Raw genomic sequence first — 16,308 nt, 5'->3', positions numbered from 1 at the left:
AATAAATTAAATTTGTTTTAAATATTTTACATAATTCCACAAAATAATATATGTTTGTTATAGAAAACTTGAAAGAAACAAATGTTCAGTATGGACAAGGCTAGGACACCAGCTGCAGGCTGAAGCTATCAGCAACAGGAGAGGGATCTACTCTTCTCTCCCACCTCCAGAGACACAAATCCAGCCAGAGTGGGACAGGAGGGGAGAGTGTAAACACAATGAAGCTTTAAAGCTTTTCCTAATTATTTGGCCAAGCTAAAACACATAAATAAAGTAACAATCACCTCCATACCTGTATTCTCCATACTCATGAAGAAATGTGGATAATTTTAACTAGAACAAGCTAAAATTCCACTTTACTCCATTTAAAAAATAGCTGCTAAGAAAAACTATCTAACAAAGGCAAATATTTATCCTAATTAAGGTTGAAAGCCAAGAAATTCTTTTTAGATCATTAGAACACCACCATATGGGTAAAACTGCAAAATATGACTGATAATTACCAAACACTCAACAATTCTGAAGCCATGGCCTACTTTTCTCTTTCTAGCTGCTCTTTGCAATATGACTACAGGCACTTAAAAATAATAAAACTGCATTTTTAAAATGAAAAAAAAAAAAGATTGATCTAACTGGAGGGAAGAAAGCATTTTTCTAACCTGCAAGAATACAAGAAGAAAATATTTCCTCTCCCTCATTTTCTCAAGAATTCAGAGCTCTTCATTCTGAATCTTTGTTCCAGACCATCTGTGCTCCCAAATTGTCATATAAACCCACTCAGCAAGATGCATGCAAGTTTATTACAATCTCCATTGCCTTCTCCTTGTTGTAATCAATGAAGATTCAGCCTTTGCCACCCAGCCCACACTCTTCTCCCATACGGGAAGGAGGGGACTCCGGAGCAGTACTGGGAAGGTGAATTATCTTTGCATTCATTTTGCCACGAACTTTTCGAAGCCCCCTTGCATGTTAAATCTTGCCATCTGCCAGAAGAACTTCATTGTTTTGTCAACACTCATCAAAAGCCAAAGCCAAACTTCTCAATTCCACAGCATACTGGTTCCATGCAACCTTCACTTTCACTTTCAAATCAATCACCAACAATCAGATTTAAGTCCTAGACTTTGTCCCAATCACAACCACTCCACTTCCAAAATAATTCATTCATTTGAAGCCTGTGATTTTTCTCACTTCATCGTTTACTGGAACATCAACCACTGACACACCTTACACTTCTCCCCTGAAAACAACCTTCTGCCTAATGAAAGTAGTATTTTGGACAAGCAAATTACTAACATTTTGGTTGGTTGCAATCTCACTCTGCCAAGACAAATTACTGTAAGTCCATGATTACTATATTTTGCATGATCAATTTGCTCTGCAAAATTTTTTCTAAACTCTTCCAATCATGTCTAATACCTGACTCTCAAAATACACAAGATGCACACACACACAACACAACACACACACACACACACACACACTTTTGTAGTGTCAGTAAATTACCAAATAATCCGGGATAAAATATAGGAACTTCCTGAAGTTCCTGCCTTTTTACCACCAAATATACAGGCTGCATATGTCCATATGTACTCATCCTCTCCTCTTCTTTGTTAAAATACGTATGGTTCATGTCCCCAGTACCAAGCCAGCCCTTCTACTCAGGATTTGGATTACAAACCCTTCCACATTTTCAGAAAATGTACATTTTAAGTTACTTGGGGTCAGTGTGGTTGTGTAGTGGGTAAACCTGCTACTAGTAGCACCAGCATCCCATATGAGTAAGAGTTCAAGTTCCAGCTGCTCCAGTTCCAATCCAGCTCCCTCTTACTGCACCTGGGAAAGCAGCAGATGGTCCAAGTCCTTGGGCCTCTGCACCCACATGAGAGACCCAGAAGAAGCTCCTGGCTCCTGGCCTCGGATAGGCCTACCTCTGGCCGTTGTGGTCATTTGAGGAGTGATTAGCAGATGGATGATCTCTTTCTCTGTGTCACTCTAACTCTGCTTTTCAAATAAATAAATCTTTTAAAAAAAAAAAAAGAGCTACTCATTTTCTCCTTTATATTCAAACTTCTCCACAAAAATACTTCAACACATGTTGAAATTTTAATATCTCAAGAATCAATTTTAAATTTTTATAAGTATCCACTTTTAAAAAAAAAAGATTTTATTTATTTATCTAAGCGAGCCATGACAGAGAGAGGCAGAAACAGAGAGAGAGGGAGAGAGAGAGAGAGAGAGAGAGGTCTTCGATCTGCTGGTTCATTCCAGCATCAGCTGGAGCTGTGCCAATCCGAAGCCAGGAGCCAGGAGCTTAGCCCACTATGCCACAGTACCAGCCCCCAGTTTTTTTTTTTTTTAAGATGAAGCTATCAGCTTAGCATTTACCAACTACAGAAGACAATGACTGAATGTATACTGAAACTTAAGAGGAATAAACTATGAAATCAAAGAAAAATAGGATTTTTAGAATTAAAAATGGAATTTTTTCTTGCCAAATCTCATGGACAGATTTCTTCAATACAAAAGGGAAAAGGCAAAAAAGCCTAATTTAAGGTTCCAAATAACGTACCTAACAGAAATTTTGATGGGGAGAGAAGAAAAAAGGTGGAAAGTTAAACTCTCCCCAACAGGCTTTCTATTCTGCCCTTCCTAGCCCAGCATCTTCAAGATCCATTCCTATGCAGCTTTTGGTTCCTGCTGTAAACCGTGGGCCATGCTGTACAGCACACACCTCCTCCAGGGGTCGTGCTTCTCTGGAATACATGCTAAAACCTGGACTCACTAACTTTGCAAAAATAAGGTCAGTAGAAAATGATCATGAACAAAATAAACATCTTTGCCAGAAACCTGTTTCTCCTGAGACTTTGGCCTCCACACAGTGAAAGGGTGCTTCTCTCTAATAAGAAGGAAGAGGTGGGCCAGCGCAGCGGCTCACTAGGCTAATCCTCTGCCTTGCGGCGCTGGCACACCGGGTTCTAGTCCCAGTTGGGGCACCGGATTCTGTCCCAGTTGCCCCTCTTCCAGGCCAGCTCTCTGCTGTGGACAGGGAGTGCAGTGGAGGATGGCCCAAGTGCTTGGGCCCTGCACCCCATGGGAGACCAGGAGAAGCACCTGGCTCCTGGCTTCAGATCAGCGAGGTGCGCCGGCTGTGGCGGCCATTGGAGGGTGAACCAACGGCAAAGGAAGACCTTTCTCTCTGTCTCTCTCTCTCTCACTGTCCACTCTGCCTGTCAAAAAAAAAAAAAAAAGAAGGAAGAGGTGCCCTGAGCCACCCAGGGGGTGCTCACAGGAACCCAAATGTCCCCAATCCAGGTCTTCGACTTCAGCTTAAGAGACTAAGTAGGGCTATGAATTCAATCTCTTGTGCAACTCTGCCAGTCTAATCATCAAAGTCCAGGCTTAGCCATCAGCACACTTGACTCTTTAATTGCAAAGGATAAGGATCTGCTTCAATGCTGCTCTGTAAGCTTTCTGGTTTTCATGAAATATCTAAATTGACAGTTGGCCTGTTGTACTTTTCCTGCCAATCTTTTGTAGCAATTAACAAAAGCTAACCATCTCCATGTGCATTACAATAAACCTTGTCCTATATCTTTCAAGTACATCAGCTATTGCATAAACTGCTACTTTTCCTGCCTTATGTGTTCTACCCTTGTGGCCAAACTACTGCCCAAAACATGAAAATTTGGGGACTAGTGTTGGGGTGCAATGAGCTAAGCTACCACCTGAAATGCCAGTATCCTGTATATGAGAACTGGTTAGAGTCCAGGCTGCTCTGCTTCTAATCCAGCTTCCTGATAATGCACCTGGAAAAGCAGCAGCACATGACCCCAGCGCTTGGGTCCCTGGCACACATATGGGAGACTCAGATGGAGCTCTGGGCTCCTGGCCTTGACCAGGACCAACCCCAGCTTTTGTGGTCAGATTGAAGATTGTGTGTTTGCATGTGCGTATGTGTGTGTGTGTGTGTCACTCTCCCCTTCAAATAAATAAACATATTTTTAAAAAACATGAAAATGCAGTCATAAAGTACAAAGGGAAGAAAATCAAGATATTTCATGCACAGAAATAATGGTCAATTCCAAGAGACAATAGGAAAAAAAATTCATTTACATAACTCATAAAGGACATTTAAAACAATAATTAGGAGAAGGCATTTGGTATGGTAGTTCAGATGCCCACATTCTCTGTTAGAGTTCATTGGTTTCTGTTCTGGCTCTGCTCCAAATTCCAGCTTCCTGCTAACTCACACCTTGGGAGACAGCACAAGTATGTACATCCCTGTCAACCGTCTAGGACATGTGAATTGAGTTCCTGCCTCCTGGCTTTGGCCCAACACAACCTTGCAGTTACAGATGACAGATGGGAGAGCTCTGTGTCTCTCTCTACTGCTGTCTCTGTCTCTTCCTTTCTCCCTGTAACTCAGCCTTTCAAATAAATAAAATAAATAAATAACATATTCTAAAAAATGTTTACAATGTAAACATTAGGTCCAGATATATGTAACAGAAAACCTATTATAAACAGAGGCTTAGACATAGTGGTTATCAATGCATTTAGAAATTCCAGTGATCAGGAGTCCAAGACAGTTCCCAAGAGTTTCTGGTCACTCTAGTGTTCTGGCAATGGAGCCCAATTTTTGCCACAAGAAAGGGAAAAGAGAGAAGCTTGTCTTTTCCCTTGAAAAACACTCCTCAGAGCTGCACATACCACTTTCCTTTGCATCTCACTGTCCAAGAGCTAGTTATATGGTCAAGCTAACTTCAAGAAAGGCTTTGAACTATAGCTATATTCTTAATGGAATGTATCACAAAAACTCAGGGCTCCTACCACAGAGACAGAGGGAGAGATGATATTCTTTTTTTTTTAATTTGGAAGTATAATATTTTTAATTTTTTTCTTTTCTTTTTTAAAATTTTATTTAAGGTACACAAGTTTCATGTATTTATTTATTTGAAAGACAGAGTATAAAGAGAAAGAGAGGGAGAGACAGAATGAGAGAGAGATCTATCCTCTGGCTCACTCCCCAAATGGCTACAATGGCTTGAGCTACACCATACCAAAGTCAGGAGCCAGGAGCTTCTTCTGGGTCTCCCACATGCGTGTAGGGACCAAAGCACTTGGGTCATATTCCGCTGCTTTCTCAGGTGCATTAACAGGGAATTGGATCAGAAGTGGAGCAGCCAGGACTTGAACCGGTACCCATATGGGAGACTGGCAACACAGGCTGTGGCTTTACCCACTATACCACAGTGCCAGTCCCAAGAAATGATATTCTAAGACAATTATAGTCTCTATAATACTTAGCAATGTTTTAAAAAATATGGAATTTCTACTGAAGGATACTTCCAAATTGTGTGAAATATACAAAAGAAGATCTAAACAAATGAAAACTTTACCATGTTCTTGGTAGGCAAAGAAATTTTGCCTTGGTAATCATAAATAAGTTATCTTTCATAGCCATGAATTTTCATGCCTCAATTAGTATAATATAAATGATAATTTAAAAAAACCTTAAATATACAAGGAAGTTTCACAAAGATTTTTGGGAAAAAGGTATTAAAAGGCAATGGGAATTTTTCCATGAACATTTTGAAGGCCCCTGTGAGGAAATATGAAAAACACAATTAAACAAGATATCTTCAAAAATTCATGGAAAATACCTAGGGAAAAAACTTTGTATGAATTTAAAAATTTAGTCAGCATTATAAAAGTATATGAAGATATGAAATTTTCTAGTAAGAGAACAAAGGATATGCAAAACACCCATTAGGAATTTTTATGGCAAAATGGCATGACCAAGTCATTACATATCAATAACAACCATGAATATAAATGGACTAAATTCCTCAACTGAAAAATATAGACTGGCTAAATGGATTAAAAAAATTAAGACCCAACAATATGCTTCCTACAGGAAACACAGTTCCTCAGTAAAGACACATGCAGACCAAAAGTGAAAGGATGGAAAAAGATATCCTACACAAAAGGAAATCAAATGAGAGTACAAGTAGCTATACTTATGTTAGACAACATATACTTATTTATTTATTTATTTATTTATTTTTAAGGAATACAAATCTGATAAATACAACTTTAGGAATAAAGTATTTCTTCGCACCATACCCACCTTCTCACCCAAATTCCCACACTTCCTCCTCCTCCCTCTTCCCTTTCCAGCCCCATTCTTCATTAAGATTCATTTTCAATTAACTTTGTACATGGAATACCAACTCTGTACTAAGTAAATGTTTTAGCAATTTGTACACACACACATACACACAAAATCAAACTGAGAACTATTTTTACAGTTAACTCTCATAATACAACTCATTGAGGACAGAGGTCCTGCATGGGGAATTAGTACACGTGACTCCTATTGTTAATTTGGCAGTTAACACTCATATATGATGTCAGTGACCACCCGAGGCTCTTGACATGAGCTGCCAAGGCTATGGAAGCCTTTTGAATACACAAACTCTATCAGTATTTAGACAAGGACATAAGCAAAGTGGAAGTTCTCTCCTCCCTTCAGAGAAAAGAACATCCTTCTTTGATGGCCTCTTCTTTCTGCCGGGGTCTCACAGAGATCCTTCATGTAGAACATTTTTTTTCTGTAATGTCTTGGCTTTCTATGAATGAAATACTCAGGGGTTTTTCAGCCAGACTAGGATGCCCTAAGGGCTGATTGTAAGGTCAGAGTGACAACATGCACATTTATACAAAAATGATTTAAAGAGACAAAGTTCATTATGTATTCATTAAGAGATCACTTCAATAAAAAGATATGACTATTGTAAATGTATAAGAACTTAATGCTAGGGCATCCAGTTTTATAAAACTAATGTTATTAGTTTAATGGGAGACATAAGCTCCAATGGAGTAGTACGGAGGGACATTCACTCCCCACTTTCATCAATGAACAAATCAATCGGACAAAAAAAATTTAACAAAGGATTATCAACTAATCTACACTGTATACCTAAAGGGACCCAACAGATATCTGCAGAAAATTATATCCCACAGCTACAGAATGCATATTCTTTTCATCAGTGGATGGAATATTCTCTAAGATAAACATATAGTATTTCATAAAACACGTCTCAACAAATTCAAAAATATTGAAATCATATTAAGCCATTGGGGAGTGAACCAGCAGAGGGAAGATCTCTCTCTCTCTCTGCCTCTCCTTCTCTCTCTGTGTAACTCTGACTTTCAAATAAATAAATAAATCTTTTTTAAAAAAGAATTCATATTGTGTATTTTTTTTCTGACCACAATAGAATGAAGCTGGAAATTAACAACAATAGAAACTCTGGTATTTATGTAGATACATGAAGACTGGACAATATGCTCCTGAATCAATAGCACATCACAGAAAAAAATTAAAGGGAGAAAATTAAAAAATTCTTCAAAACTGTTTTGGATATAGCAAGTACAGTGTTAGGAGGAAAATTCATAGCAGTAAGTGCCTATGTAAAAAAAAAATGGGAGAATATAAAATAAATAATCTAACAATGCATCTCAAAGATTCAGAAAAACAAGAACAAAGCAAACTAACAATTAGTCGAAGGAAAAATAAGTAAAATTAGAGAAGAAATAAATGAAATAGAAATTTTGAAAGCAATGAAAAAAACAATGAAATTAAAGGCTTTTAAAAAAAATAGGCAAAATTGATAAACCATTATTGAAATTAACCACAAAGGGGAAAAAGAATCAAATCAATAAAATCAGAAATTAGAAGGAAGATATTACAATTATACCACAAAAATACCAAAAATCATTAGGAACTATTATGTACAACTAACTGCCACAAATTGATAAATCTCAAAGAAGTAGATAGATTTTTGGCCTCATATAATTTACCAAAATTCAAGCATAAAGACACTGAAAATCTGAAAAAAACAAGCAACCAAAATGAATTTATCTTTTAATTCTATTTTTCCATGACTTTTGTGAAGTGCTCATATTATAATAAATATCAAATTTTGGCAGATGAAACAAATAAAAATAAGATTATAACTATTTTAACAATAGAATAAATAACATTTGGATGGCAGCAAAGGTCATATTTCTCTCAAAAATAAAATTGGTAGGATCGGCAGTTGCACAACCATTATGGTGCCAGTTGGGAAGCTTGCATCCCATGTTGGAGCATTTAACTTGAGTCCTGGCTCTGTTTCATATTCCAGCTTCCTGCCAAAGCACACCCTGGGAGGCATCAGGTGATACATCAAGTAGTTGGGTCCCCGCTACCAATGCAGGGAAGCAGGATTGAGTTCTGGGCTCCTGGCTTTAACTTGACAGTGCTGTCTGTTGTGGGTTACTGGGGAGTACAGCAACAGAAGGGAGTGATTCCTCTCCCCCCTTCATCTCTCTCTATCTCTATATCTATCATCTCCATCTCCATCACTATCTGCCTCTCCCCCTGCCACCCTGCCCATTTGTCTCTCTGCCTCTCAAATAAAATGAAAATAAAATTATATTAAATTAACAAATGCTTCCATTATATGTTTGGCAAAAGTTCAGTGGCCTCCCCAAGACTTCTGTGAACTTCCATGTCTTTCATTCTCTAAACTTCCTCTGCTCTTGTCCCTGCATTACCCTGGCGCCTCCCTGCCTTCTGCCAGTGCCTCAATCTTATCAGTTTCTTTTATCCCATTGAATTCTCCTTTATCCTCTGTGCATAGACATAAACATGGGACACAGACCCTTTTACGTCATTTATCTAACAGTAGTTCATAAGGGACTTTATGTTTATAGTCAAGTGAACTGAACGTTTGGAGCAGTTGAATGAGATTAAGCCTTGACAAGTAAACTACTTATAATCACACACCAGGCAGTCTGTGTGTAAATATTTATAGTCTTCCACTACCCCACTACCCATTACAACAAATTTCTCACTTCTTTTTCTTATATATCTAGTTTCTTCCATTGTTACTCTTTTCCTTAAGAATATCACATTTGGGACTGGCGCTGTGGTACAGCAGGTTGAAGCTCCGTACTGCAGTGCTAGCATCCCATATGGGTGCCAGTTTGAGTCCCAAATGCTCCATTTCTAATCCAGCTCTCTACTATGGCCTGGGAAAGCAGTAGAAAATAGCCCAAGTCCTTGGGCCCCTGTACCCGCATCGGAGATCCAGAAAAAGCTCCTGGCTTTTGGCTTCGGATCAGCACTGCTCCAACTGTTGCAGCCAACTGGGGAGTGAACTAGTAGATGAAAGACCTCTCTATCTCTGCCTCTCCTTCTCTCTCTGTGTAACTCTTTCAAATAAACAAATGAATCTTTTTTTAAAAAAAAAGAATGTCGCATTAACATTTCCTTGTTGTTCTGTTTTAGATCCACTCATTGTATTTGATCTCAGGATTTTCATTTTTTAAAAATATTAAAGAAAATCCAACAGATGACATGGGTGGAGCATATGGAAGGGATTATGAGGGGCCAGCATTGCAGTGCAGTGGGTTAAACCACTGGCTGTGAAGCCAGCATTCCACTTGGTACTCGTTTGTGTACTGGTAGCTCCATCTCCAATCCAGCTCCCTGCTAATGGTCTTTGGAAAGTTGTAGAAGATGGCCTAAGTGCTTGGGCCCTGCATCCACATGGGAGACCCAGATGGAGTTCTAGGCTTCTGGCTTCAGCTTAGCCCAGTCCTGGCCATTATAGACATTTGGGAAATGAGCCAACAGATGAAAAACTCTGTGTGTGTGTGTGTGTGTGTGTTTCTCCCTCTCTCTGTAACTGACTTTAAAATAATAAATCGTTTTGAAAAAAGAAAGTTATGGTATTACCATAATTTTCATCAGACTGTATAGAATCATACCAAATAGACATACAACCGATGTGAGCCACAGCCAATTGTAATGATGCACAACAGTGGGTTATTTGGATCTCTTTCCTACCCCTCATTCAGTCATTTCAGATTTGTAGGTTGCACTCTGCATATTGAAAGTACTTGCACAAAAGAAGCTGATAAATACTACAAATATCAGTGTTTCTGTTTTTGTTTATTTAACTTGGGCTTGAGGGTTTTGTTTTTTTTTTTTTGCATTGTTTTGCGTTTTCATTATTTTTTGAGCCTGTATACTGGCACAATACTGCATATGTTCTAAGAAAACCTTAGGTTTAATGTGCAGATGAAGATACAAGTCTGTTGACATCTTCCCATATGAACCAGCCAAACCTTCCAGGGCAGGGATAAGAAGAGACAGTGGATACTAAGCAACAAGACAACACCATTGCTAGGATTCACACAAACAGGAACACGATGGTCTGCTTTATTCTCTTCCATGCTTTTCCCTGTGTAGAGTAGAACAGTTGAGGCAACAAGGATATGTAACCATATGATTTATCAAATTAATTTGTTAATTGTGCTGACCTTGGCACACTTCAAACCTGTGCACAAAATGTACTCTTGGACCACATTCTAAAGAGAGACCTTGGGGATCAGTATCTCCCACAAGATCTAATCAAAGGCAGAAAATTTTGGTCTACAAACCCCAGCCAGACTCCATCATCCTTCATCCTAATCACCTCTATAAGGAGATGAGTGGAGGGAGGAAAGAGAGAGTTGCTGAAGTCATTGTGCAGAGTGTGGTGGAAACTGGAAGAGGGTTTTCACCAGCCCTCAAGCCCAGGTGGCAGGAGGAGATTCAGAGATTATTGAATGGAACTTTGTAGTTCCTTGACTAATTGGCCTTGCACTTGGAGAAGGACTAGAACTCACTGAACAATTCCTGTGAATTAAAGCCACAAAGGCAGGCTGAGAAAGAGGATGACAATGAAGCAGCCAGTATTCCTCACCTGCCATGCTGAGGACGGGTGGATTTCTCACAGGTCCAGAGCACATCAGAAAAGGAGTGAGTCTTGAACAAGATTTTTTCTCTAGTAAGGATCATCCAAGAGGGTTACCCTCCAGACCAGGGATTCCAGCAGGCAAAGGCCATGGGATGTATCAGTGTGGATGGGAATTGACTAGAAAGAATTACAAGTGATGTGCCAGAGAGCTGAACCACAGGTGTTCAAACAGAATAAGGAGAAACCCACACAAACCCCATTGTGGAAGACGAACTCTTTCAATGTTTCTTTCACACAAATAGGCCAGCATCAAATGGCCTGTCAGGATTAGTAGAACAGCAGCATAAACCAGCATGAACCAGCATAAGAAGAAGCAAAACCGTGCCCAAATAACGCTGAAGGACTTTTCAGCATATTCTTCCTTTCTCTTGTCTCTGAATATAGATGATAGACTGCTGGATGAAGGATGAAAGCAAAGGCGTATAAGAACAGTCCAAGAACAAAACCCCTTGCATCATGAATTTTATAGATGCTTGTGAATGGAAACACCGTAGATAAAGCAAAAAGGGAACTCTAAACCTTGTTGGGTTGAGCTTTTAAATCAGAATATTCAATGTTGTAGACTACCTAGGAGGTCCTTTATGAAAGTGGTGATAGAGAAAAAAAACTGTTATTTTGTTATGCTCCACCCAGTTGGGATCCAATTTTTAATAAACAGATTTTATTTGAATTACACAAAAAGAAGAAGCTAAAGTGAAATCTCCCCTTGTTTCCTTTCTTCTACCCTCCTAACACCTTTGTGTGTCCCCCAGGGACCTTCCCTGTGACAGCACCTTCAGTTGGTTTGTGCTGGTTTGTACTGTTTTTCTGATTGTTCCTCACTGGTTGCTGATGGTGACTTCATCCTAGGAAAGGCAATGATAGAGTTCATCTCTCAATGACGGCACCATGAGCGCTTCCCCATGTTCCAAGGTTCAGCTCTCTGGCATGGTATATCACGTCTGTACTTCCAGATTCTTGCATGATGTCTTATCTATGTGTGCCATCTAAAAAATAGTACATGAGACTGGGAAGTTTCTCAAGAACAGAATTTATTTCTCACAGTTCTGGAAGCTTGAAGTCCAGTATCAAGGTGCTGGCATTGGGTGTCAAGTGAGGACCTTCTCTATTAATTTTTAAAATATCACTTAATACTATGTATATGAAATATATAATATCTTAAAGGTATTATATTGTAAATAATAATATAAATATGAATGATATATTATGCTAATATATACCCATTATTTGCTATATAATTATATAAAATTGTGTATGAATATGTATTACACAATATACAATTTTATGTATTATATAGTTATATGTAAATTATATAGAGATCTAATATAATTATCTATAATATATACTGTGCCTTGTATTTTAATATTACATATTTAATATTATTTAAAGTATGTTTTATTACAAACTTTATTGTCATCATTTTACTTCTCAAAAAGAACAAGATTTCCAGTCTTTTCATTCAAATTGCCATCCTTAAACCTCACTGCTGTTTATTTGCATGGTAACTTAGCTTTCTATAAGTTCAAATATTAGATAATATTCTCTGATAAGCAAATAGCTAACACTTTGAATTGAATATAGAAGAATTGATAAAGCTGTGAAAGTTCAGTCTTTCCTCCCACTGCTCCCTCTCATCTCTTTTCCCAATACTTCTTGCCTTATCTCAGAAAACAAGAGCAGCTACTAATATTTTGTTTTATTTTAAGTAAAGTCTGCCCACCCACCCCTTTCCAAAGTACGAGGTAAACTGGACCATGCTATTTTTTCTTTTTAATGTTTTGAATTTTGATTTTAGGCCATGTATGTTCTCTCTCCCTCTCCCTCTCCCTCTCCCTCTCCCTCTCCCTCTCCCTCTCGCTCTCCCTCTCCCTCTCTCCCTGTCTGTCTTTTTCTCTGTCTAGGCTACCTCAATAGCACCACTCATTATTGAGTTACATCTGACTCTTGAGTACATTCTGATCATTTGCCAGACTGCTAGAGACATTTGGATGGACTGAAAGTGAGTGCTGAGTGATAGATGCATATATGGAAAATTTCCACTAACAGAACAAACTTTTTTAAGCATCAAGGAAATTTTATAAATACCATTTAAAAAATGGACAAACCAACAGAACAGTAGAGACCATCTTTAAAACAATAAAACAGGGGCCAGTGCTATGGTCTAGTGGGTAAAACCTCCACCTTCAGTACTGGTATCCCAAATGGGTGCCGGTTCGAGTCCCAACTGCTCCACTTCCAAAACAGTTCAGAAGTCCTTGGAGCCCTGCATCCATGTGGGAGACTTGGAAGAAGCTCCAGGCTCCTGGTTTTGGTTTGACCCAGCTCTGGCCATTGCAGTCATTTGGGGAGTAAGCCAACAGATAGAAGACCTCTCTCTCTCTCTACCTCTGCCTCTCTATAAGTCTTTCAAATAAATAAATATTTAAAAATAAATAAATAACTCCATAAGATATGAAGAAGAAGCATGACAAACTAATGCATATGAATGAATTATCCAAAGACTTTGAGGAATTATACTTTTGAAGAACAGATTAAGCAAAATCACAATTTCAGAATAAGTAATTTTAAACATATGAAATGGCAATTAATTTAAAAGTAAAAGCAGAAAGCAGATGGAAATCAGCAGTTATTTAACTAATCTCAGAATGGACAAGAGCTTTCTGAACACAGGACAAACAGAATGCATTAGGAAATTTTCAATTTACTTCCATAAAATTTGAAGTCCTAAGAAAGTCAAAACTTCAGAAAACCGTAAGACACTTCAGATTCCAATTATTATTTATATAAACAATGAAAGACATAACTAATATTTATTTTTAAAATTTTTTATTTATTTATTTAAGAGGTAGAGTTACAGACAGAGAGAGGGGGAGACAGAGAGAAAGGTCTTCCATCCACTGGTTCACTCCCACTCCCCAGGTGACTGCAACAGCCATAGCTGTGCTGATCCAAAGCCAGGAGCTTCTTCCAGATCTCCCACTCGGGTGCAGAGACCCAAGCACTTGGGCCATCGTCTACTGCTTTCCCAAGCCATAGCAGAGAGCTGGATTGGAAGAGGAGAAGCCAGGACTAGAACTGGCACCCATATGGGATGCTGGCACTACAGGCAAATGGGATTACAACACGTTAAGAGATTCTGCACAGCAAACACTCAACAAAGTGAAGAAGCAACCAACAGAATGGGAGAAAATATTTGCAAACTATACAAGTGATAAAGGATTAATATCCAGAATATGTAAGGAGCTCAAGAAATGCAACAACAACAAAACAATCCAGTTAAGAAAAGGGGAAAGGACATAAACAGGCATTTTTCAAAAGATGACATACAAATGGTCAACAGACACAAGAGAAAATGCTCAGGACCACTAGCTATCAGGGAAATATAAATAAAAACTACCATGAGGTTTTACCTCACTGCAGTTAGAAAGGCTATCATCCAAAAATGAGTAAAATAGCAAATGATGGTGATGATGTGGAGAAAAAGGTACCCTAATATACTTTTGTTGGTAATGTAAACTGGTACAGCCATTATGGAAGACAGTTGTATGGGAATTCCTCAGGAATTTGAAAACAGATCTACCATATGACTCAGCCATCCTACTCCTGGGAATATACCCAAAGAAATGAAATCAGCATGTGAAAGATTTACCTGTTCCCCCATGTTCAGAGTAACTCAGTTCACAATAGCTAAATATGTAATCAACCCAGATGTCTTTCAACTAATGACTAGGCAAGAAATGTGGTGTGCACACACACACACACACACACTGGAATACTACTGAGTCTTAAAAAAGAATAAAAGTCTGTCTTTTGCAACAAAATGGATGCAACTGGAAACCACTATGATCAGTGAAATAAGCAGACCACAAAAGACAAGTATAGCATGTTTTTCTGTGATGGTGGAAGCTAAGACAGAATAAATTTTAAGATAATGATAAATTTTAAAAAGCTTGCATCTGTGAGCTTGGCTAAACCAAAATGAATTTTATTTTTGCTTTTGGGATTTAAAATTTTTTAATTCTAATTTTAATTAGTTTTTTAACATATTGAATGTGCTTTGTGGATAAAATTCTAAGAACATAATGTTATTCCCTTCCTGGCTCCCTCCTTCCTTCCCTCCCTCCCCTTCTCTCCCTCCTGCCCTCCTTCCTTCTTTCTTTTTTTAAGTTTTTGAGATAACATATTTTAACTTTGTATTACAGTTAAAAGCTTACGACTTCACAAAATAAGAAGTTTAACAAGAAAAAGCAAAAATACTCTTATTTAGTGAGAATATAGATAACAGCTATAAATAATATTTGAATGGAAAAATAACTATTTCATCCATATACAATAAATTTTAAATAAATCACAGATCATTAAAACTATAGTAGTATAATTCTTTTTTTAAGATTTTATTTTTTATTTATTTGAAAGAGAGAGTTACAGAAAGAGGTAGAGAGAGAGAGGTCTTCCATCCGCTGGTTCACTCCCCAATTGGCCTCAACAGCTGGAGCTGGGCCAATCCGAAGCCATGAGCCAGGAGCCTCCTCTGGGTACCCCACGCGGGTGCAGGGGACCAAGGACTTGGCGCATCTTCTATTGCTGTCCTAGGCCATAGCAGAGAGCTGGATCAGAAGAGGAGCAGCCAGGTCTCAAACCAGTACCCATATGGAATGCCGGCACTTCAGGCCAGGGCTTTAACCTGTGTGCTACAGCGCCGGTCCCAGTAGTATAATTCTTAATCACTGGTTTTACAAAGGTAAAAAATAAATTTTTAAAAGATCCATTTATTTTTAAAGTTAGAGTTACATAAAGCGACAAAGAGAGAGAGAGATCTTCCATCCATTTGTTCACTTCACAGATGGCCACAATGGCTAGCACTAGGTCAGGCCGAAGCCAGGAGCCAGGAGCTCCTTTTGGGCCTTGTATGTGGGTGGAAGGGGCCCAGGTACTTGGGTCATGCTATGCTGCTGCTTTCCCAGCTGCATTAGCAGGGAGATGAATCAGAAGTGGAGCAGACGGGACATTAACCAGCATCTATATGGGATGCCAGCATTGCAATCAGGGGCTTTACCTGCTATGCCATAATGCCAGCCCTGAAATTTTTTTAAATAATCAAAATTTCAGAAAGATATATTAAAAAAGGAAGAACTTAATAATTGAAAAAAGTCACAGAAACTACTTGTTCAATATTTTCCTCCATATCCTTTAGCAATATGACAGCTTACTACATATGTGGGTACGTGTGTGTGTCTGTGTGTGTATGTGTGTGTGTGTGTCTACCATCATTCACCAAATTGTAGAACGATGAGTGCAGCATTATGGTACAGTAGATTAAGAAGCTTCCACTTTTATCGCAGTACCAGTTCTATTCCTAGTTGCTCTGCTTCTGATCCAGCTCCCTGCTAGTGCACCTAAGAAAGCAGTGGAAGATAGCCCAAGTGCTTGGACCCCTGCACCCACATAG

Source organism: Oryctolagus cuniculus, chromosome 8 (genome assembly GCF_051225735.1).
Source record: "Oryctolagus cuniculus isolate XC-2025 breed Fujian yellow rabbit chromosome 8, ASM5122573v1, whole genome shotgun sequence".
Taxonomy (NCBI): Eukaryota; Metazoa; Chordata; class Mammalia; order Lagomorpha; family Leporidae; genus Oryctolagus; species Oryctolagus cuniculus.
This window is presented reverse-complemented; position numbering follows the sequence as displayed.